At 44.5% G+C, this 25,519-nt stretch overlaps 1 protein-coding gene across 1 annotated transcript in view; it reads right to left on the bottom strand.

Moving 5' to 3' along the window:
* Positions 1-24,473, bottom strand: part of LOC143136389 (fatty acyl-CoA reductase 1) — a 74,468-nt gene extending 49,995 nt beyond the window's left edge. Inside the window, exon 1 of the mRNA XM_076297086.1 lies at positions 24,302-24,473. The gene's annotated coding sequence lies outside the window, so the exon portion shown is untranslated. The remainder of the gene's footprint in view (positions 1-24,301) is intronic.
* Positions 24,474-25,519: the final 1,046 nt, after the last annotated feature.

Genomic DNA, 25,519 nt, shown 5'->3' with positions numbered 1-25,519 from the left:
TAGGGGCTTCCAAGACACTTAAAAGGCACTTGATGGTAATTTTGATACCATAGATTTAAGAGAGACCCAGTCAGACCAATAGTATGAAAAATCAGGAACAGAGTTTATTTACAATGATGCGCATCAAGGGAGAGACAGCATGACTTCACCTAAAGATCCATCAGCTGCGCTAACTAGACAAGGAAATAGTTAGGGTTTAAGTATCCGCCTAGGCTGACGGGAGATGGCGTTGGTCATCCCATCTCACGTGGACTACACTGAATCAGACCCTGATTAGTGGCAACCTGGCAATCCGGAGCAGATAGCTACTGACGCAGCCATGCAGAACAGTGAAACACTGCAAAGTCATAATATTCCCGCTTATCTCTAAATACAGTCACACACAGATATAGACAGGGACAGTACAGATATCATACAGTCATTACAGAGAATCATACTTTTAGTATCAAAGTGACCCACTAATGAGAAATGCAGAACATTAAACCACATATTAGAATATTGGGTATAATGCAGAACATTAAACCACATATTGGAATATTGGACCTAATGTTCTATTCCACTTTCTCTCAGTCCCCCTTTTTCAGCCTTCATGGCTGGAACATTTTATCAAATAGTGGCACTGGGAAAATGCACAAAATATAAATGATTATACACTTGTTTCATTAAAGTTAGTCAGATCCAAATAAGCAGGTACATAACTTTTTTTTGGATTGCTGTATCCAAAATAATTGTAAGCGATATGGTCTAGTATGTATGTCATCATACCACATTATCATCTTGACACTGGTTTGCATAGCTGCAAGTTGTAAAAACCTTTTCCATGTCAATGATAAGAAAAACAACTGCAGTGGGTGTGTTGTTAATAAACAGAATAGTGAAGTGAACATCAACAACCTCTCATCCTCCATGAAAGAAAAAGCTATATTTAATCATAACTTGATACACTGCAAGAGCTAGCTGTCTATGTTATCAGACTACTCTTAATCAGACTCCCCCTTATGATCTGCAGCAAGGCTGTGTTGTCGCGTATAACACTGTGTCCTAGAGCTAAGTGCGTTATAGCATCAACAATTTGATAAATTCACTGCTGTTGGTAAGATTACAACTTTGCTAAACTGGCCCCCAATGTCCAAGCTAAAAGTTCTGCCACTTGTGCCCCTCTCCCCCCTTTTATCCAGAACCTTCTCTGCCCTCAGAACCTGTATGTCTTCCACTGTCGCCCATTCAGCCAGTCGCTCACTATAGTGTATGGTGGCCTCACTCAAAGCAGGACCTGGCAGGGCTCAAGGCCTACACACCTAGCCAATCAAGTCAAAACACATCTGTGTCTACCTTGAAGCAGGAACATAGCGTCCGCATGGCTTCTAGTGTTTGCGGCCTACACGTGGAACAGGATAACTTGGGTCAGGTTCTATTAGCATGGGGAGCAGGGAGCTTGGAGAAACAATTAGCCTGTATTTAAGCAAAATGGTCATACTTTCTATGGGCCCTTCATTAAATTTATAACTGGAAAATGTAAGCCAAAACTGGAATATGTAATCTGATATAATTCACATACCCATCGCCTCGCATATGTGCTCCTGTGACTTGTAGTGGATTGGGGAGAGCAAGGATGGCCTTGATGCTTTGGTCCAGGCATCCAACACTCTATAGCACATCACACAGCATTTCATTTTCCCTGCAAAGCTTCACTAAATTTAGTTAAAACAACAGATATTCCTAGGCGGAGATATCAAATATCAAAATGTATATAAAACGCTGGAGGATGATGTAGGCAATTGCGATCCCTATGACATTTTAGTCATTGATTCAATCAATGTAATTTGAGGCTAACCTTGTAAATAATAAATATACACTTTAGTTCATCGCAAATAACACGAAAAACTGTCACCAATGAGCACTACGTAGAGGTCCTTATAAATATCAAGAGGATCTCATAAACCTAGGTTTTTCTATTTAGGATGAATCACCCCTGAGCCTCTTCGCTTTGGGTTTCTTTTCATCATAGGACTACTTCTACCAAACAGCCCTCCTAGTAGTTTTCTTATTTAGGATGAATCACCCCTGAGCCTATTCGCTTTGGGTTTCTTTTCATCCAAAAACTACTACTACAAAATAGCCTCGACTCCCTCCGGAGGAGATTTTTTTAATTTTTATTTTTATTTTACTCACCGAACGTTCACCTTTTTGCTTGATCACTGGTTCTCGCTCTGACGTCTCAGGAGAATTCCCTTTCAGTAGGATCCCGTCACCGGGGGTCAGAAGATCAGCCATCTCGCCTTGCTGTCTCAGACAACCAAGGGCTTTCAGGATTCCAAATCCAAGGTCCTAGACCTCACCATGTACGGTTTTTCAGAAAGCTTGTTCTGACCCCAGATGTTGGGATCCCGGGACCTCTCGCAATTCTGTTAGGTAAATCAATTTGGAATCAAGAAGATGAGACAGGAGCCAGTGATCAAAATCATCCAATGATATTGAATCTTTGCAACCCAGCACAGCTGGTTGAAACAAAGAGTTTTACATTCTAAGAGTGCATTCTGAGTGCTTATATACTTCAGTGGCTACATAAGTCAAGTGTAACTACACCCATAGTCATACAACTCAAGCGTGACTACTCCCAATGGGTAGTCACTTAATCAAATGTTGGTGGTTTGTTACCTTACTTGTTGTGAGCAGATCTCTCATATATTAGAATCTCAGGCTTCTCTGAGTATATCTTATTCTAGGGCTAGGGCCTGAATCACCATGGGGAAAAAAAGATATGATGGGCTGTAGCAACCTAACAGCCCTGGTCTGCTTGTAAGTCTCTGGTTTACCCGTTGCTGCGTGTTCAGCTCCCTTATGGGTGTTTCCAGAGGCCCATCCCAGAACCAGGACTGTAAGATCACCCTCTGTAAGAGAAGTAACTCTTGACTGAATTAATATGGTATGCTATCAACATCAAAACGTAATTATAAAAGAGAATTTAAGACTCCTCTGACAAGCACACCTTCAAATTGGTCGAACTTAGATATAAAATATCTTTAACTTCATAATTCAAGTGTAATAAATGTCTTTTCTCTTCTCCACTCTCTCTTTACACTGGCTCCCTGACCTTCAAGTGCAGAGATAACAACCACTCACACACACACACACACAGCTAAGTCAGAGAAGATCTGTACCTTATGGTTAAGTGTGTTAGTCAAGTCAAGTCAAGTCAGATTTATTTGTATAGCGCATTTAACATGCACAGAGTGCAACCCAAAGCTTAGTGTTACCGTACCAGCAAGAGTGCCCTCAATGGTGACCACAGAATATCCTTTACCTTTGTGGAAAGGAACAACTCAACAGGAGAGAAGGAATTAGACTTCAAACACTTAACAAAATCTTGGCTTTAGTTTAGTTGAAAATAGTTCAGTAAATCAAACAAGTTTGAATCCCAAGCAAAAACCCCAAAATGATTCTCTTATTGAGAGGAAGCAAAAAAAACAAAAACAATTCAATACAGTTAAGTCAGATGCATCTTTCTTATGTGTATTCTCAGTTACAGTCTGTAACAGATATGTGACATTCATGCATATCAGCTGACCAACACACGCACACACTCTCACTCAGGCCTCGTGTCGACTGACAGGAGGGAAGACAAAGACAAAACAAACTCAGTCTTTAGTTGCAACACATAACATGTAGCCTATAGTTTTAGACGGATTCTTTCTTCTAATTATTTTGTGGTATTTTTGATTGGCTGACACACAATGTTAGCAGCAATGGGATGTTTTGAATAGGTGTCCCCACCTTTATCTTAGTTTGGCCCAACTCATGCTGCTGACCATGTGTGGCTGTCACAGACAGACAAAGCTGCCAAGTAAGTTAACTTTCCCTTAACAACGCAGATGAGGCGGATGTTTTCTTAGATTCAAATAGCTTTGCAGCTCCGAACAACCTATGCCAATTAGTAGTTCAAGCAGAGACAGGTTGACACTCAGACATGTTAGTATCAGAGAGTAGCAGACAATTGCAAAGCACACTTACACATAACCCATAGGTCAGAAACATATAGACATACATGTTGAGACATAAACTCATAGACTCATGTTCCTGATTGGTTACCGTAAAGTGACTGGTCTCAAAAATTTTGACAAATTGTCCAATTTAGCAACCCAGTGATGGTGATCCCCCCCACCCAGACCTGTACTCAAATCATCTGTAACTCTCAGGAGATTCGTGGACTTAGACCGGTTTCGTGTGCGCAGACAATCTGTTCCTTGTTTCGGGGAGTATCCGTCCAGGCTGACGGGAGATGGCGTTGGTCATCCCATCTCACGTGGACTACACTGAATCAGACCCTGATTAGTGGCAACCTGGCAATCCGGAGCAGATAGCTACTGACGCAGCCATGCGGAACAGTGAAACACTGCAAAGTCATAATATTCCCGCTTATCTCTATCACACACAGATATACACAGGGACAGTACAGATATCATACAGTCATTACATAGAATCATACTTTTAGTATCAAAGTGACCCACTAATGAGAAATGCAGAACATTAAACCACATATTAGAATATTGGGTATAATGCAGAACATTAAACCACATATTGGAATATTGGACCTAATGTTCTATTCCACTTTCTCTCACACTTCAGCAGCAAAGGCACAAAGCTACGTTTAGCCACACGCTAGGTGAGGAGGGGAGCGGTGCCACTCGGCATTACAGGCTGGGCTTTAAGAGGCTCTGTTTCAACAAGGAATTAGAGCCAGGCATAGAGTCGGTAAGTGGAAGACAGCCATTTATTTGACAGAGGAGATGTGTCCAAGAGCTTGGCTGAAGACACTGCCTGAGGTGGTTTTTCTTTTCTTTTTTTTCAATCGGGCAAGATGAGAGGCTTTCAAAGTGGAAAGTAAGCTTGAGTGTTTGAATGGGAGATGTATTTATGGGTAAACCACACACACACACACACACACACACACACACACACACTTACACACACACACACACACACAGAGTTCAAATGTTGCATGAGGAGAGCTGGGAGAGGAAAATCAGTGTTATATGAGGAGCAGCTGTCTCCCATTTCCTGATTCTTATCTTTTGAATAACATTAGTTAGGTGAGCTTACACACACAACCCCCCCCCCCCCCCTCCCCCCGCCCCACACACACAGACACAGACACACACACTTGCAGAATGTATCACACAGCGCTTTACTTTGCATCCATCTGAATAGACACCAAAGGAGTAGAGCATTTATTCTGTTAAACTGTAAAGGCAGAACGCGTCCCCAGGTGACTTCACACACTTCCCTTGTGGTAAGCAAGCTGCAACGTTTCCTTGTGTCAACTTCCTTTAGCGAGATTTCAAAATACGGAGTAGAGTATGTGTGTGTCAGGGAGACCTGTGAAATGCACCGTGTGTGTGTGTGTGTGTGTGTGTGTGTGTGTGTGTGCCCCTCCTCTCACAACCTCTTCTCTTTACCTTAGAACACAGTTCTCCTGTCGCTACAGCAACTCCAGGCTAAATACATCAACCTTTTCCCCAAGTGTCCTGGACAACTTCCTGTCCCACATATCAGTTTCAGTGTTCCAATACCATGGAAACAAAGGTAGGTTCCCACAAAACAAACCAAGCTACAGTATGACAAAACTACTACTCCTTTAAAAACACCTACAACATATTTAAGTATCTTTTGGATCTGAAAAGGTGTCAGTGTTGTGTTACTGAGGTGATAAAATCATTCTCCAAGCTGTTGAATACAGTCTGTTAGGCCAGACATCAGTGTTTCCTGCAGTACTTTACAATTTAGGCAGAAGCCTAAGCGACACACGCCACCCACCCTAACAAGGTTGTCCAGAAAATAATAATAAATAATAATTTCATAATTTCATAGCAATTTCATTGTAGAGCTATTTGCATCTTTACCCAGCATCTCTTCTCTCTCACTGCCTCTCTGTGTCTCTTTCTTTCTCTCTCACTGTCTCTCTCTGTGTGTCTTTCTTTCTCTCTCACTGTCTCTATGTGTCTCTTTCTTTCTCTCTCACTGTCTCTATGTGTCTCTTTCTTTCTCTCTCACTGTCTCTCTGTGTCTCTTTCTTTCTCTCTCACTGTCTCTCTCTGTGTTTCTTTCTTTCTCTCTCACTGCCTCTCTCTGTGTTTCTTTCTTTCTCTCTCACTGCCTCTCTCTGTGTTTCTTTCTTTCTCTCTCACTGTCTCTCTCTGTGTTTCTTTCTTTCTCTCTCACTGTCTCTCTCTGTGTTTCTTTCTTTCTCTCTCACTGTCTCTCTCTGTGTCTCTTTCTCAGGGTCTGTCCCAAGTGGAAAGCAGTTGTCTGCTGCCTCGCTGTCTTCAGCTGTCTAACGAGTCACTTGCCGTAGCAGGCATCAAGGTACCGGCTACCAACTTTGTTTCAAAGTTCGGACAGCCGGATAGCAACACAGAACGCTGTTGTCAGGATACCAGAAAGAAGAATAACGTTTGATTGCTCACAATAAAATAGAATTTTGGACGTTGAAGGCAGCGTGAAGGATACATCAATGCTGCCTTCAAAATCTGGCAAAACGAAGGTATCCTATAAGGCAGCATTGCCACGATGCCTCGCTTCCCTGTTAGATATCTTAAAAGGCATTCCATTTCGTACAGGCCCTCTGTCTCACTCTCTTTCGTAATATACTGTATATATATATATATACTGTACAGTATGGTTGCCACTTTTTTTTGGTAGCCAAGGGCAACCGGGCAACCATTACCATGTCAAACCCTGGACCCAAACAACCCCCCCCCCCCCCCCAGTACTTACATCCTTTACCACAGTGCACCAATCTGACACCTAATCTCACCTGTCAGTCCATCTCAGAGCACAATAACCTTCTGCTCAATATTACACTGTAAAGATACAACTGCATACATACACGCTGTGCTAATTCTGAAGTGATGTGCCCTTAAACCAATCAGCAATGATAAGCGTCTGGGAAGAGCCAATAAGGGTCATGTGCTTCTGCGCATCCTCCTGCACCACCTCTTCTCTCCTGTGAAAGAGTGGAGCTTCCCCTGCACCACAAACCAGAGACCAGCCACAGGACAAAATCTACCCCCCCCCCCCATCCAAGCCACGGGTGACCCAGATATAGGAGGGAATGCAGAAATACAGTCAAGCACACACACTCTTTCTCACACACACTGGCACGCACGCGCACACACATGCATGCAGGCGCATACAAACACACACACTCTCACGCACACTCTCTCTGTCCATCTCTCTCTCTCTCTCTCTCTCTCTTACAGACACACACACACACACACACACACACAGACACACACACACACACACACACCACCTGCCCCCATCTCAACCCTACAGCAGTGCAGCACATACACACACACACGCACGCACACACACAAACACACACACACACACACGCACCACCTGCCCCCATCTCACCCATTCGTCAGTGCAACACACACCAGCCGTTGCTCACCCCTCTGTGACCTAATGTACCATCTTCCAGCTCATGCCTCCAAAACCCCCACCACCCCACCCCCAACCTCTCCCCCAAAGTTACCCCAGGAGAAGGCCCCCACTCTGGGCCACGCTGCACTCCGTACCCAGGTCCCCATGGAGCCCCACCCACCCCAGCACACGGCACACATTCCTGCAGGACACAAAGGGACGCAAGCCGGGGAGGTCAGGGGGCCGTGCGTCCCCTGGGGATTAACGCCTCACGAGGAACACGGAGCTGGAACTGGCACAAGAGCAGTGGCAGTGACAGTGACACTTGGGTGTGTACACACACACACACACACAAAATACACACACACACACACACACACACGGAAGCTGTCAGCAGAGGAGTGTGCCCATACACTGTATGCCCATATGCAAATGAACTGACAGACACACACACACACACACACACACACACACACACGGGCAGGGTAGGGTGATGAATTCCTCTGAGGTCATAGCCTTTTAGCACATTGCGCTGCAGCCACAGGCAGCCCTATGCCTGGGGGAGTGAGATGATCCATGCCAGGTGCAGCGCAGCTCAGCACAGGGTCTAGATAGGAGCCCGAGGACTGAGGAGCAGGAGCAGGAGCAGGAGCAAGAGGAGGAGGAGGAGGAGGAGGAGGAGGAGGAGGAAGAGGAGGAGGACGAGGAGCAATGACGAGTGAAGCACTAAAGTGCCCCCAACTGCCCTTGAGAGAAGACAGATGACTATCTCTGGATAACGCCCTGCACTCTTACTTCCCCCCTCTTAGTCATGCCTCTGCATACTGTTCATAGGAGGCTGAGGAACATGAGGAACATGAGGAGAGGGTGTGTGTGACATTTCATAACAGGGTGAGCCTGCTGCTCCCCTTCAGTTGAGCCAAGTGCATTAGCAGCACTGGGGACGACGTATTGAAGAGTGCTGTATAAGCCATGGCTCGTGTTCACACTGAACTGCTCAACATGACCTTTTCGCTGTTGTAGTTTCATTCACTCCAATACAATCACTGCTAGGCTAAGGCTACGCTAAGCCTAGGGATGCTAAGCGTGAGAACTAAGGGAGTTCAACATTGGTGCAAGTTGGTGCCATTTCTGCAATTAAATTCTTCTCCTCTCTCTCTCTCGCTCTCTCTCCCCCTCTCTCTCTCCTCTCTCACTCTCTCTCTCTTTCTCTCTCACCTGCACTCTTTTGCTATCAAGTTTACTCTTTCCTCCCTCCATTTCAATTCCAGAGTAAGATGTTGTGGTTTCAGGCACTGATTTTTTCCCCCTTTCAACTGCTTCCAGAGTGGCTCTTTGGTGTTTGGTGGGCCATGGCTGCATTCTGGCTGGCAGACTCACTCAGCAGGGGTGTTGGACAGAGAGGGACTGGGAGGGTGAGAGAAAGAGAGAGGGAGTGAGGGAAAGAGAGAGCGAGAGGGAGAGAGAGAGATACATACATTCTATTCTTTTTTTCTTGTCCTCTATTATCTATGGTTATTTTATATACGTTTAAATCTATATGTTTATACAGAGAAAGAGAGAGAGAAAGAGAAAGATAGAAAGATAGATGCACTCTTGGCCACAGGGCTGCATCTCAATTCATCTCCGCAGCCATTACTGGGCCACTTCAGAGAACTCACTGGAATGTCACACCGAGGGCAAAAGGAGTGAGAGAGAGAGAGAGAGAGAGAGAGACAGAGAGAGGGAGAGAGAGAGGGAGAGAGAGAAAGTGGTATGAGAAAAACAGAAAGGGGAAAAAGGTAGAAAGAAAGTATGAAGGCTAAACAAGGACTGAGAAGGTAGAGGACAGAATGCAAAATTGTGTTTGTGGTTATATGTATGTTTGTGAGTGTGTGTGTGTGTGTGTGTGTGTGTGTGTGTGTGTGTGTGCTTGGCTTCCCACAGTCTAAGGAATTACCTCAAACAAAAGCCCTTAAAATAGGAGCAAACAAAAGGGAAAGGAGTTAGACAGAGGCCATGACTGCTGCTAATTAAGAAAACATAAATCCTATTCAATGGCTGGGAGCACACACTGACACACACACACACACACACACACACACACACACACACACACACAGCCTCTCTCTCTCTCCCTCCCTCTTTCTTTCACACACACACACACACACACACACACACACACACACACACACACACACACACACACATACACACACACACACACACACAGTCACACACACAGAAAAAGACATTCACACACACACACACAGAAAAGACATTCACACATTGCCTTTCAGTGACTACCAAGCTGCCTTTAAGTGAATGAAAATAAGAGAAACAGCCAACAGAACAGTGTGTTACCACAACAGCTCCTGCCACTGAGGTGCTGAGGGGGAGGTTGTAGGGGGGGGGGGGGGGATGTAGCAAGGCCATGCCAACCTGGAGACGACTCTGAGCAAAGATGGCACGCCAACTTCTTGGGCTTCAGCTGCGCCCACTGCCAACAGGCCCCTATGGCATCCAACGGGCTGGCACCAGGCACCTCAGAGAAGGAGCCAGCACAAGTGGCCGTGCCCTACTTCTTACTGTAACCAGACTCAAAGACTTACGCTCTCAGAGAGAGGAAGGGAGGGAGGGAAGGAGAGAGAGAAAGAGAGAGAGAAAGAGAAAGAGAGAGGTTGATTCCTATTCTAGCCAATCAAGCAAATACCATTCCCAGAGCCAGAGGGGTAAAGGGAGAGGTGTAACTGACGTACTCAAAGACATAAGAGATGAATGGCATTAAAGAGGGAGGGAGAGAGAAAGAGAGAGCCAGGTGAGAGATGTAAACAAAGAAGATGTGGGAAGATGCAGAGGAAATGAGACATGAGGTAATTAAAGGGCAGAAAGAGACAATACAGTGACACACACACACACAGAAAGAGAGAGAGAGAGAGAGAGAGAGAGAGAGATTACTAGGAAAGAGAGAGACTAATAAGAGAGAGAAAGACTACTAAGAAAGAGAGAGAGCGAGAATAAGAGAGACAAGTAAGTGATGTATTACACAGACCCAAACAAGCACCTCTATGGAGAGCACTAAACCTCCATCCACTGGGGCAATGCTGTTTACCATAATTTCCCGTCTATTAGCCAAGGTTCATACATTGATTTTGCACAATTTCTTCCGCTATGAGGTTAATACAAAGGGGCGGATTATATATAGGAATGTGTCTCTTTTCTTCATTCTACTTTAGTAAAGCACTGATCTCATTCTGAATTATTGGGCACTACGGTCAATACACGGTTCTGTCGCTCTACGATGTACACACAATGCACCTTATACACACATACATACACGCAATGAATGTACATGTAGGTAACCTGCATTGTAAAATGGTCCAAAATGCCAGAAGTATCTTGCATCCTGCCAGAAGCCTTCTTATAGCTTGGAATTTCCCAAAAAAGACAGAGAAAAGTGCAGCAATACTAGTGAAAATGCATTTGGAGATCTGGAAAATGCATTTGGATGCATGCTGCCTGATCACTCTTAAAGAAAAGTTCTGGGCTCATCATCTCAAACATGAGGGGAGACCATCGCATGTCTCCAGCATCATCTCACACTCACAGGAAATGAGCCATGGAGGAATGCAAGGTAGTTCAGGAAGTGAGTGGCGGCTACACGTGCGGTACCCCGAGGGCAAATCCCCCCCAATCGACCTCAAGGTTCAAAGTTCAAAGTTCAAGGTTACTTTATTAGGTCTCCCGAGGGAGACATTTGTTTCGGATAAAGGGTAAGCTGCCACAGCCACAATACAAAAGACAACACAGGACATAGCACACATACAGTAGAAGCATCCTCACACGCCAGAGACAAATGAGCGACATGTTGGGAGATAATACTTTAAAGGCTGCGGTGTGATCGGGTAAGCTTTTTGTTCCCTTGGCTTTCAGAAGCAGTGTTTTCCATACATTGACTTATTTGTGGCGGCCCACCACAATATCAACATTGACCACCACACAATGACTTTACATGTTGTACGTTAAATTGGATGGAATTCGTTCATTGTAGAGATATGTGCACCTTTGGACAGCCTACCCTTGTCTCTCAACAAACCTACATGCATGTTTAAAGAAAACATTAACAATCCTGCAATTGTTGTCATAAAAGTCCACTGGCTAAATTGTGCTTAAACCTGCATCATAACCATGCTGCGCTAATTTGTTAAAAACAGTTAATTCTGCAAACCTACCACCACAAATAGAATTCAATTCTGTGGGAAACACTGAGAAGAGTGGTTTACTTGGGAATAAATGGGCAATGTTTATGTGTTTTGCTAAATTCTATCCATCCATCCATCTATCTGTCTGTCTGTCTGTCCATCCTGAAATCCTGCATCACCACAGGAGATGAGAGGACATCCCTTTCTTCATGGCCAATATAAACCTTACACACACACACACACACAGACAATCACACACATATACACACATTCAGTTGATTGTGTGTTAACGGTATGGCGTTCCACAATGATGCACCTCCTGATTAAAATTCAGCTTTAGTTGCCGTGGCACCCTCTCCACCACTCCCTATGTGCTCTATGTAGGTCAGTCCCAGCAAATCTTTCTCTTTTTAACGGTGCCTTATACTGTGAGGAAAAAACAGAGTAAAAAAAAAAGAACACTACAGAGTGCTGAGTTACAAAAAAAATAAATAAAAATCTCCCGTGGAGCTCTGTGAAGCACTCGCTGGTGCATGCGTGGTGCAAGCCACAAACACAAACACACACACGGCTCCGTTTCAGGTTATTTATTTTTGATCTCTTCTGTGTTGCCTGTGTGTGTGGGTGTCTTAATTGCTAATTTAATTAGAGTAAATTACTGGCGCGGAGTAAAATGGGACCCATGGAGCCCTCTACCCCCCCTCCCTTGCGAGTTGTCTCATTTCCCCGCAGAGTTCCTATTGGCAAACTGTATTTGACACAATGAGGTGTAAAAAACTGATTAAAACAATGTGTTATTGTTTTTTTTTGTTTAAAGCTATCAACATGGGGGAAGTCATGGGGGAAGTTCATCACACATAGATGTGGGTGTGTTTGTGTCTGTGTGCATTTATTCTCTGCAGGTATGTTTATCTACTTGAAAGAGTGGTTGTGTGTGTGTGGGTGGGTGTGCATCTGTAATCACAAGCACACATTAGCATGCATTAGCATGTACGTGTATGTGTGTGTGTATGTGTGTGTGTGTGTGTAGTATTGCATATAGTTACATTCTGGCTGCGCTAGGGCTGGTTCTGTAATTACAGCTGTAGGCAGTGACTGGGTGAGCTGAGGCGTATAGAGTGTCACTTACTCGCTGCCCAGAAAACCCCATTGTGTACCGCGACAGCATTGTGGCCTAAAGCTGGCCAATCAGGCATGAGTCTCTACTTTTCATCGCCAGGCATGTAGAGACTCCTCCAGGCCTCTCAAATCCTTTGTGGGCTGCTTTGATTGTATGTCAGCCGGACACATCTTCATACTCCATGCACAGTGGATGCAGTCAACCACCACATCTACAGTATGCACGAATGCACACATGTGTGCAGCTATCTGTGGCATGTGTGGACATACACGTAACATTGCATGGCATTTCCATAAACATACATGCAAACACACACACACACACACACACACACACACACACTGGCGAGCGCCAACAGGCCTGTGAACCGGCTGGCATGCGTGTGCCTTGATGCCAGACACACATACTGGGTGTGCGTGAAGTGTTAATGCAGCACACGCGACACGCCACGGCAGCGAGAGAGTGGAGTGTAGTGTGTGTGTATGTGCGTGTGTGTGTGTATGGGCGTGTGTGTGTGTGTGTGTGTGTGTGTGGGGGGGGGGGGTTGGGCGGGGCGGCTGGGGGGGTGGTAAGGCCTCGCAAGCTCCATCAGCATGGCCCGCAGTAATGATCTGTTTTTAAAAGCTGGCCGAGGCTGCGAGCTAACACTAGCGTCCGGTCCCGCACTAATGAGCTTTACCAAACTGAGAGAGAAAGAAAAGAGACAGAGAGAGAGAGAGAAAAACGATGATGAAAATGGGCCCTAATGAGTTTGCCTTCGCAACATGTCAGTGCCGGCCCTGGCCGTTCTTTCCCTTCCAAAACAAAACACAACCAATCACAAAGCGTTCTGTTTCCAGCCAAACACACGGCTGTTTGGGCCACAGTATGTCACCCACAGCATGCCACAGCAATGCCTTCTTTATCAGGTTGCACCCTGAGTGCAGCGGTACAGTAAATCATTTTTGTGTTTAACAGTATGACACTTTCACTGGGTACACACACACACATCCGGAGACTGGGTGTTGACAGAAGGCAGACGAAAGGCTCCAGTGTCCTGCTGAGGTGACCAGGGCAGAGTCAACCCCATCACCAAGAGTTCACAGATCACTTCACTCACCAGTCTCATTATCTGGTGTATTTTTTTCTTTTCTAGTTTCTATTACTGTATTCTTATTTTATTATACGTCATACGGTAGCCTATATGATTATTATATAGGCAACTATTAATATACTAGTAATACACTATACTAATATAGTTATTATTAATATAACTATAAACTATATTAAGCCTAAGGAATGACAGCACTGATTGATATGCTGAAGTATGGCTGAATAGAGGGAGATGGGTCAAATGTCAACCTTAGCATGGGTACACTTGACCGTACTTCTATTTCGATAATGAAATAATAATTGAACACATCATCCCTCAAAAATTCATCCACTTCATCCCAGGAGTCCTATTTACCATAGAGTCCTGACATAACACAGTTGTCTGCAATTAGCACGGTTGACCCACAATTTGAGCTGCAACCCTTATTCTGGGATTAGTGGTGAGGTTAGCGTTACCTAACTCAGGCCACGCTGGCCATGCAGGATCAAATGTGATGAGAGTAATGAGAGTCTAGGGAGCGAGACTGTGATTATGGTGAAATCCGCCACAAACAAGGCTTGGCCTCGCTCGACAATCCATCGGCAACCTGTCAAAGGCGCGCCACTGACCACAGCACTGCGTTCAGGGTGAATCCACATCCCTACTTTTGGGCCTCCCTTTCAGGGGGCATTGAACTGGAACTTAGTAACGTCACAGTCAAATACTCCCATAATTATTTCCAAGCACATTTACACCCAATTACCACAATAATGTTCCCAAATATAATGAATATCTGACTGCATCAGATCAACCCGAACCAACCCCTTGACCATGATGTTTTGCAGTTTGACTGTAACTGTTTGGACTCTATTGAAAACTACATTATTTTACACAATATTACTTTTTATAGCCTATGCTATATAGCATGCAAGCTTCCAGTGCAACAGTGCATGAGCTTCTGGGTAATTGACCTCAAGATTCTGGCATGGATGACCTTGGGATGACCAGAGCAATACTGACTAGGTGATGTTAGCGCCAGGATCACACACTGTATAACGGCAGCAGGATATAGCCTTGTGCTCTGAGTGACAGCAGCAGCCAGCAGGCCTTCCCGAGAGGCCGGGCTGGATTAAGGAAGTCTTACGAAAGCCCAGCGTGATCATTGCTCCTCAGTAGTGGATTGATTACGTTAATCAAGTATTGAGAGGGCAGATGGATTACAACAGAGAGAAAGAGAGAAAGACAGAGGGAGAGAGAGAGAGAGAGAGAGCGGGGCACAGGAGAGAGTGAATAAGAGACGAAACATGTAGAGCATACATCTGTCTCATTATGACCGCAGCGCAGCGAAGCGGCGGTCATATAGGTTTAGTCAGATTTATTTTTTTTTTTTCGCATGTCCAAATTTCCGTTCCATTCCATAACCACTCATTTCATGTATAGCGTCACCTAGTTAAACACAAAAAAGTAAAAATGAGGTGTTGTAATCGCAGGTATCTGTGACCTAACATAGTCAAAACTGCACGAAATTGGAAGTGTAGGATCATTATGACACTCTCTGAATGCACGCCAAGTTTCGTGGAATTCCGTTCATGGGGGGCCACACAATAAATTAATTTATGTTACTATACACCAACTGGCCTGTAGGTGGCCGGAGACAGTTTTCTGTGAATATCTCGAGAGCCGTAGGACCTAGGAGGTCCACCTTTTTTTTGTATGTTGGTCTTAAGGGGGCATGTCAACCCATCCCATTACCACTTATTTCATGTATAGCGCCACCAAAATTAGGTGTTTTCATCACAATATCTCTGGCTGACATGGTCAAAACTGCACAAAATTGAAAGTGTAAGATCATTATGACACCTTCCGAATGCATGCCAAGTTTTGTGAACTTTCGTTCATGGGGGGCCTTACAATAAAATAATTTATGTGTACATTTAGTGACCATACACCAACAAGGATTCCGGGGACACTGAAAGACCGGGGTACACGAAACTTGGTGGGCATGTAACCCCACATGGATAGCATGGAACCATCGTTTTTCGTTTTGATCTGTAGCCCCCCCGCTGGACTGGACCCCCCGAAAGGAGGGTAGGGCAGACACCGTTTTCTGTGAATATCTTGAGAACCGTAGGGCCTAGGATGACCAATTTTTTCCGTATGTTTGCTTCCAGGGGTCATGTTAACCGATTCCATGTGCACACGCACACACATACATTCACAGTAATCATACGTATGACACATACTCACACAGTAGACATATGTCTGCATGCATGCATATGCACAAACACACATACGCAGACAAACACACAAGCACGCACACACACACACACCCACACACACACCCACACACATAAACATAAACGTGTGCACGCACACAGGCACACAATTCAAGAATTTCTCAGAATTATGAACAGGCAAGATGGGGGTGGGGTTGTATAAAATTAATTTTACATGTGAAATCTATGAACTAATCATGTTTTGGTACTTGTTGTCCAGATACCAGTGAGAATTGAGTGTGGATAATGCAATTTAGTGAGACAGTTAGAATCATATAGGCCTTTCAGCGTGATTTATTTTTGTGGAAAAAATGTGCTGGACTTGGCGGCGGTCATATTTTGTACCGCTCTGCGGTACATCTAGTTAACATTGCAAGACTAATGGCCTCATTCTTCAGGTAGGCCACAGCATTTGTAGGATTATTTTTTATGCTTAAGTGATACATTTGACTAGTTTGCTTTGATGTTTGAGACAATTATTTGATAAGTTGTGTCACAAGTGTGTGTGTGTGTGTGTGTTTGTTAGGGGTGTAAAGGTACGCATATTCATACCAAACTGCTACAGGACGTTAGGTTCAATGCACCATGTACCGAATGCACCAAATGCAGTCTTTAACAGTCAACAGTAGGCTTTTTGGCTTGTGGACCATGTTTCAAATCCCGAGTTCCCAGACAAACATTAAGTGGCAGACCATGTCAGTTTAGTCAATTAACATCAAAAAACATTTGACACCTTTTCAAAATGCTATTCCCATTGTGCATCAGCAATATTGCCGGTGAATTTTAGGTTAGCACTACACACACACACACACACACAAACACACATTGAGATAAGGTCTCTGGAGATGGAGATGCCGGACAAAATCTGGCAAGAGAGCCTTCAACAGGCCTGCCACCAACAGAGCCGACAACAATACAGGGGCTGCAGCCTGTGATACCTACCAAAAGAAAACAAGCCTAAAACACACTGGCCAAAAGCATATCCCTTAAAATCCATCCACTGCATTCCAGAGGCCCAATTTAGTATTTACAAATCAGGTCCAGTCATTGAGTGTTATGACATATACTCCGTGAGAGGATAGGAACAGCAAGGGGTTGATGTGCTGGGGCCCCTATTGGTGTTGTGTGGGAGGGCTAGACTGGCTGGATAACATCACAGCCAGAGAATGACATAACTAGCTGCTGTTCTTAAAAAAAAAGAACTGTTGGGTTCGATGCCATGTAAGATTAAGGAAGTCAGCACTCTTAACATCGCTCTCTCTCTCTCTCTCTCACACACACACACACACACACACATACACAGGGATCTCTGAATCAGGCTGAGGGGATATGGCTTCCCATCAAGGTATTTAAGCTAACCAGGTCAGTTGACCAGTTGCCTATGCAAGAATGACCGCTCTCTCTGAATGTGGGCCTTTCCTTCTGCTTCCCTCTGACTGATGGAGAGCCGAGATGAAGATGACAGATTTTGATTATGCTGGACGGGCAAAAGAGGCAAATGATGTTCATTTCACTTCTCTCTCTCTCTCTCTCTCTCTCTCTCTCTCTCACACACACACACACACACACACTCACCTAGGGCAGACATTCAAACCACTAATTACGCCAGACAGATTTTCCACCTGCCACAAACAAACATCCCTAACAGGATGGACAAGAAGAGGAAGGGCTGTGGGGCTGTGGGGGGTTAGCACCTTCATCCTGAGCACCTCTTTTCATCACCTGGTTAGACAGGTACTGTAGGTACGTAGCAGGCGACAGCAGAGAAGACGAGGCAAGACAGCAAGGGGATGGAGGCTGGAGGAGGAGGAGGAAGAGGAGGAGGAGTGACTTAGGAGCAGGAGGCACAGGAGGAGGAGCAAGTGGAGCAGGAGGAGGAGGAGGAAGATGAGCAGCAGAAGGAGGAGGAGGAGGAGAAGGAGGAACAGGAGGAGGAAGACCAGGAGGAGGAGGAAGATGAGGAGATGGAGCAGGAGGAAGAGGAGGAGGTTTGTATCATTCGGTGTGTGTGGGCATGAGGACAACCTGACACTTCCATTTGCATCAGAGCGTGCAGCCAGTAGTTTGTACTGCGCCCTTGTACAGGAAGTTGTGGTTAAGCACTGGAATACACACAGAAAGGTACCCCCACCCACAGGAGGGGTGAGAGAGGAACTCAGCACAAAACTGTTCAACATCCTCTCCGACAAGCTTGACTGGAAAGCAAGTGCTTCCTCTTTTGCACAACAAGCTGCATCATTTCAGCTAGATAAAAAGGACAACATGGCACAGCTGCCATTCAGATTCCTGGGGAACTTGCAGGTACTATTCCAGTATGCACCTACCCTGAAAATCCAAAATTCTCTCGCGAGAGCACAATGGAATTGTCTCTGCGAGACACTCTGGCAATGAGCAATGATGCACATTACTTTTACCCCTTGCATCCCGTGGAGCCAATCAAATTGGCGTATCTGATGTAGGCGGGCCAGAGGCAAGCTAAACTGATGATGACAGCGCTGCAACGTTGGAGGTCAGTAGTGTTATCCAATTGCGTCGAAGTCCGGAATCATTCGAGTAAACATTGGCCGTAAAGTGTTATCCAATTGCGTGCAGTGAGATTTTCAAATGCATGCTTGGTGCCGCCTCTGGAGTTGGGCCATTACATTGTTCGTGGTCAGACCCTTAATCTTTCTAGATTACCAGGGTCTGGATTTTCCAGGCTAGTATGCACCCTGGTAACAAGATAACTAGGACTGGCATCCGAATGCCACAGGGTTCACCTACATAAATCTGTATGTACATTGTGATGATGTGTGATATCATTGTTGTGTTGTTGGTCACAGTACCATGGCGTGAAGATTAAAAGGTAAAACAAAAAAAACCTAGATGTTTCCCATTTTCTTTTTTATCTCCCTTGTAAGGATGCGATTGTGAAATTCTGTCGAATTATTATTATTAAATATACAATGTTTGTTTGTTTACTTAGTATTTGTTGTTGTGTACCCTTTAGTACAATAGAAACAGAGATATTTATAAAGAAAAATAACTGAAACATTCAGCAACAACAACAATTCTTTGTTTAAAGTTGTTATTACCAAAGCATCTAAGGATCGACTCTCTTCATCAAACAGGGAAAGTTTAGTGACAGTAGGAAGTTTCAGTAGGTTATGGTCAGGGAGACCCAATTAGCAAGGTTTGTTTGCAGATCTAAATCCCGAGAGAGAACCCTAATTAGTGTTCATAGCTGAGGGTTATCAGTGCTTGTAAGACTAATGTCAGCAAAATTCAAATGAGCTTGAGTATAAACATAGGCCGGCATATTTAATTGCAATTGAATTGAATTATAGTGTATTTGCATGGCTTCATGGCTGTTGTTCCACAGTGCTTTGGATGTTATATTGGCATTTCCATATTTGCTGGATGACAGAGGGTGCATGAGAAGTTTGGCCTGTTGTCTTACAGTAAGCACAGCCTTGCAAGATATGTCTCGCTGTTTTTTTTTTTGAGAGAGAGAGGTGGTTGAACCATAGCTCTATATACAGTCTATGAGTTGAACAAGGTTAAATGACCTCAAATATATCAGGGGACAGCACACTGAGGTGTATAGGTAGGTCTACACTGTTGGCAGTGTGTGCTGTCATGAGCACATATATCTACGATCTTAAAACACAAAGGCACACACATATTTAGGCCGCTAATCTAAAAAGAGGAAGAAGATAATAAAATGTCAAGCAAAAAAAAGTAATCTAGTGTCAACACCACACTCTAGTGGGTCAATAGTCTGAATCAATGTGCATACTTAACACATTGGTCAGTAATCTGTGCAAGGTGTCAAAATCCACCCTGGTCAAACAGCTTCCAGAAGTAAACTGGAGGGCTAGATCCATCCATATAACAGCTTCAGGTTTCTCTAAATATGGACTGAGAAGACAGGACACTGTTATGCCATTTATATACCTGCAGGTCGGAGTCACTAAAAATCAACTCACAGTCCCCTGCAGGAAAGGCCACTATCCCCATTCATCCAAAGAGCCGGGCAGCACTCGCACCAAAAGACCAAAGGGTGACCTTCGCTCTGAGTAACTACGTCTACATCTGATGTCTCGTATATCCAATGACCACAGCCTCTCATCGCCTTCCACTAACCCGACGGTGATCAGAATGGGGGGTCTTACAGTCTGCACCCTTTCATTCCATCACCTCACAGCTGCTGAGAAAGGTCATTCCAGGAGGCACTATATCTGTCCAATTACCCACAGGCATGCTGTTAACAGACTGCCAGACGTCCTTGTGACGTCCATGCAAGGTCACTGCCATCTATACATTTTCATAATGGCTTGTTCAGTGACCTTGACCCTTCAAACACCTTACCTTATCTGCTGATTTATAAGTTGTAATATTTGGTCCTAGACTGGTGGCCAACTATTAATGGCTATGCTCAGGAGCTCATTTCCCCTATCCTTATCACATGGCTTTTTGTCCTAAAGGAACTTGTTGGGAACTATAGATGCTTTTGCAGGAACTCACCTCGGGATGTTTTTCTCTTTCCATTGGGAATTAAAGTAGGTTCTCGAGCTTTAAGTAGCAGACTTTTAGTTTTACAGTCCAAGGAATATTCTAGTGGAACTTGCAGTATCATATTGCTGACTCGGCAGTCTTTACAGAAGTACAGTAGACCAACATTGAACTGGAAGACCAGCAAGGAAGTCTTGGCAACTTAGAGTGGATAACGAGATCACACCAAAAAGTGACAATAAAATAATAACATAAACTCATTAAATGTGTCACTTAAGCATAACAATAACCTTCTAATGTCGCCTTCTCCTTGTTAGCATAATCGCCTTATACCACTCCAGTCATCCATCTTGCTACCCCACCCCCTGGCCTTGTCCCAACTGTCTTTGCCCCCGCTCATTAATACTGCCTATGATGGCCCTGCTCCATTCACTGATGACCTGGTGTTTGTGGCATCTTGTTGTGAAGTATGGGAGAGCCAGGTGCAGTGAACCTGATGGCTCATTCTTTTTTCTTTTTTGAGGAAGCTGTCCCCCCCCCCTCCCCCCTCATGTGTGCATGTTGCTATATTTGAAGGCAGCTGTGGCCTACTGGTTAGCGCTTCGGACTTGTAACCGGAGGGTTGCCGGTTCGAACTCTGACCAGTAGGAACGGCTGAAGTGCCCTTGAGCAAGGCAACTAACTCACTGCTCCCCGAGTGCTGCTGTAGCAGGCAGCTCACTGCGTCGAGATTAGTGTGTGCTTCACCTTACTGTGTGTTCACTGTGTGCTGAGTGTGTTTCACTAATTCACAGATTGGGATAAATGCAGAGACCAAATTTCCCTCACAGGATCAAAAGAGTATATATACTTACACTGATTTGTGTTGGTTGGTTTGCATATCCAAAACACATGACCAGTGCATAAACCAACACATAAATAACAACAATTGGTTGTACAGGAAATCTACAGCAACTGCTAGAATTTTCCACAAGTGTTGAGGTTACATTGACGGAACCCGTTTTTTTCCATTGCAGGCACTTGTTTACAGTGTGACAGCTGTAAATGCCTAAGATTCTCTTTTTACAGCAGCTGAGCGCTGAGGCGGCAGCACCTGCGGAGCACCTGAGAGAGAGGACAGACCTTGCACATCGCAAGGCATTTTATTGCGCAATAAAAGCTCATAGATCAATTCCCATGACGACAAGGCCAGCTCGCTGGTCCACACCGACTTGATTCGTGTTTTACACTCTGGACAGATGTGTCAGAGTGAGTCTCTGGCTTCTTGCCAACAACCCCCCCCCCCCTCTCTATCTCTTTTTTTAAGATGGTGAGAAACAAACATAATTCTATGTCACTCTGTGGCTACAGATAATAATATTCAAAAGAAAAGAAATAGCTCTTTGGGGCGTTACTTCAAGTGCGGTGCAGTGCGGCGTACAGAGAAGGGTGCTCCATTTTTCCAGGGTGTGCACACACAAGGCCTCGCGCAATGAGTGAGACAAGGTTGGGGTGGGACAACAGTGATTCATAATCCTGGTCCTCGAGACCAAAAGCAAACATCTTGGGTGATTCCCTGTGTTCCAAAAGCTCTAGAAGAACATAACATTTCATTCAGGGGTGTTTTAGCAGTGCAGTGAACCACGAAGAAGACTTAAAGTATATACACAGCGTTTGCTGTGAAACTTCCCGGACCAGGTTGTGTGCCTCAAGGCTGCCAAAAACTCAGGCAACAGCACATGCAGGCTGACCACGTTGCAGAAAGTGTTGTTTGTTGTGAGGAGGGTCCTCCTTAGGAGGAAAACATAATTTACGTCTCTAAAAGATAAAAGAAGGCACCACTTCACAGCAGCCTGCTGTGCAAACAGCAGAGGCTCACAGAAAAAGGGGCAAGAGACACTTGGTGAGAAACAAGAGAAAGAAAGAAAGAGAGAGATCAATAAACAGAGAGATGGTGTAATAGATAATGCAGCCCAACATTATACAGTAAAGAGTAGGAATGACGGAAAATTGTTTTAAAATGGTATCTTACAGACCCAATGGCTTTCCAAGCACTAACCACTATTCCTAAGGAACTTCCTTAACCATAAAATAGCCACTGGTCTGGAAATAACTCGCATGAGACAGCCTGAAATGTGTTCCTTCATTACATTCATAAAACAGATGGACAGTCCTAGTTCCTTAGCACCCATTTCATGGACTCACACAGAGACACAGAAGGAGAATGGGGTAGGGGATGAATATTACAGATTCACACTATCTTTGAGGTCTTCTGTAATTTCTTGAACTAAAAATAGACAGGGCTCTCATGATAATTATAGCTATTTGTGACATCTAGATTTAGAAAGTACGGCAAGACATGGCATTCCCTATTTCTCACAATCCAAATCTCTGAACAGATGACCACTGACAGCCTGTGACAACCTATTTTAATACACTGACCACCTTCTTGAACAAGATTAAAGTGGGTTTTCATATCTCTATGGTCTGCCAAGCCAAGCTATCGTGTGTATTCGCGCGCGTCCGTGCATTTGCTCTGGTTCCGTTTTTCCCCGTAGCACCTCAGCTCAGTCAGTCTTCGCTATGGTCCATAGGGATAGGGAGACCGTAGGCCTGCACGTGCCAACACTGCCATAGAGAGTCCAAGCGTGTCAACGCCCCCTCCCTCCATATTTGACAGAAAGTACAAAGATGTTTTGACCTCTGACAGTCTGTCTGCCTAACCCAAAGAGGACAAATCTGTAAGCTGAATGTAGACTGGGTTGCGGATAATGACCAACTGAATGACTGATCAAACAACCCTGATCCACCAACCTTATAGCCTATATGACGCGACCTGAGACCCTTATGTAGACTGTAGGGTACGTTGTGCGTAAAGTATTACGCTATGAATCAACTTCATAACCCAAATAGGCTAAAACACACAAATTCAGCACAAAGTTGCCAGCAATTTCTGATTTTAAAAACTGTTAACTTGCATTGGCTATTTCGTGTTAAACCAATAACGCAGTCTGAATACACGTGTTTGAATAGGCTACGGCATGTTGTCAAACATTTTAAATAAGCAATCACGCACACGCAGTTAGTTTAATTCATGTTTACCTTACCTTGTTTTATGTACTTACTTAAACCTAAAATGTTTACACTGTCACCCTAACTTTGGCTTAAACATGAACCAACACACAGTCTACATGAGGATACAGCACATAAGACTGCACTGAGCCTACAGTACGAGTCCTTTTCCATGGCCAGCCGGCTGGTTCATAACGGTTCCTTCTGTATGGATAGGATGTGTCCATGCATTGAGCACATGCAGCCTATGAAAACACCTTATAGGCTTATGGCAAAAATTACCTTACAATAGCGACCAAATTATTTTACAGCATGTGTGTGAACGAATAGGCTACTCTGTGAAGCCGTGGCTTTCATAGAGTCAGGAAAGCAACCGCGGCAGCCATCCTGCCTTCCAGTGCAAATCATTTTTCTGAATCTTCACTGCGCATCTAAACATAAGGATAAGGAAAATGGAAAACGGACCATATTTACTGAGAGCATTGTGGTCTGCTAGTAAATCATTCATTGTCGTCATATCATAGGCAACAGCATGCCTATTGGCGAGGGACAAGCGAACGGCAAATTATGCATCTTTTCCTCCACCCGTGAGACTTTCCTTGCAAACCGCTCTCTGTCGAAAAACAATGGTTTGACCCATAAATGAAAACGAATAAATGGGTGATAAAAATCTATGACTTACCTTGCTCATGGGGTGAGATATCAACACCCGCTGTGCAACTTTCACTATAGGCTATGAAGCCGGGATGCCCAAGCAGTGGCGTGTATCTGTCACTCGGATGCAGGCTCGTGCTGCCCCCCTTATTCGGTACAGTTTCCCGACGCGATGGTTTGCGTGCTACTGCCTTGGACTTTCTCTGTCCCACCCAGACGACCCAACGCACATAGGGCCCTCCCCGGAATACTGACAAGAGGACCGTACCACAGACTGTGGTGTGTGGATGGCGTGGGGCGGGAAGTCTCTATACGCCCGTCTGATAGACACGCCTTAGCCTACTGTACATTTATGGATTAAAATAAAATCAACGCATTTTGCGTAGACAGTGGTTCATTCTCGTTTCTCCCTCAGGGTATAGCGAATCAGTTTATGTAATCTTATTTCCAAATAGCCTATTTTGTCAGTCGTTTAAATCTGAGACAACTTTTCTGAAACAAGACAGTGCGATATTAATAGTTGATAGGCCAACCTCCTGATCTCATCTGATATTTCCCTCTCTGTCAATTATGTGCATGGCTGATCATATTAGAGTAGGCTACGCTAGTTCGATCTCGATATCTTTTGATCCCGTGTGGGAAATTTGGTCTCTGCATTTAGCCCAATCCGTGAATTATTGAAACACACTCAGCACACAGTGAGGCGAAGCACACACTAATCCCGGCGCAGTGAGCTGCCTGATACAACAGCGGCGCTCGGGGAGCAGTGAGGGGGTTAGGTGCCTTGCTCAAGGGCACTTCAGCCGTTTCCACTGGTCGGGGCTCAAACCGACAACCCTCCGGTTACAGGTCCGGAGTGCTAACCAGTGGGCCACGGCTGCCCCTAAAAAGGTGTGCCCTTATAACGGTTAAGCTGAGTTGTGCATGTTTGGAGAAGAGTGGAGAAAAATAGAATGAGAATTATTTTATCAATTCTATGGTGGTGTCTTTTACTTATTATTTATTTATTGAATAAATCATATTTATATTTATTGAAGTAATCTAAAGGTAATCAGATTACGTTACATGTTTTTTGGTAATCCAACTGATTACGTTACTGATTACAAAAATTACCATGTAATTTGTAGTCAGTAATGGATTATATTTCAAAGTAATCTGAACCAACCCACCAATTTATTATGTAGAGATATTTCATAATTAAAGGGTGTTTAATGTAGGCTGCATTAAGCTTCAAGAGAAATTAAAT

This window comes from Alosa pseudoharengus, unplaced genomic scaffold (genome assembly GCF_046254945.1).
Source record: "Alosa pseudoharengus isolate Yale_2024_CS ecotype anadromous, Long Island Sound unplaced genomic scaffold, YU_APseudo_1.1 YU_APseudo_1.1_scf_20, whole genome shotgun sequence".
Taxonomy (NCBI): Eukaryota; Metazoa; Chordata; class Actinopteri; order Clupeiformes; family Clupeidae; genus Alosa; species Alosa pseudoharengus.
Note: the sequence above shows the minus strand (reverse complement) of the source record. Positions and strands in the feature narration are given on the sequence as shown.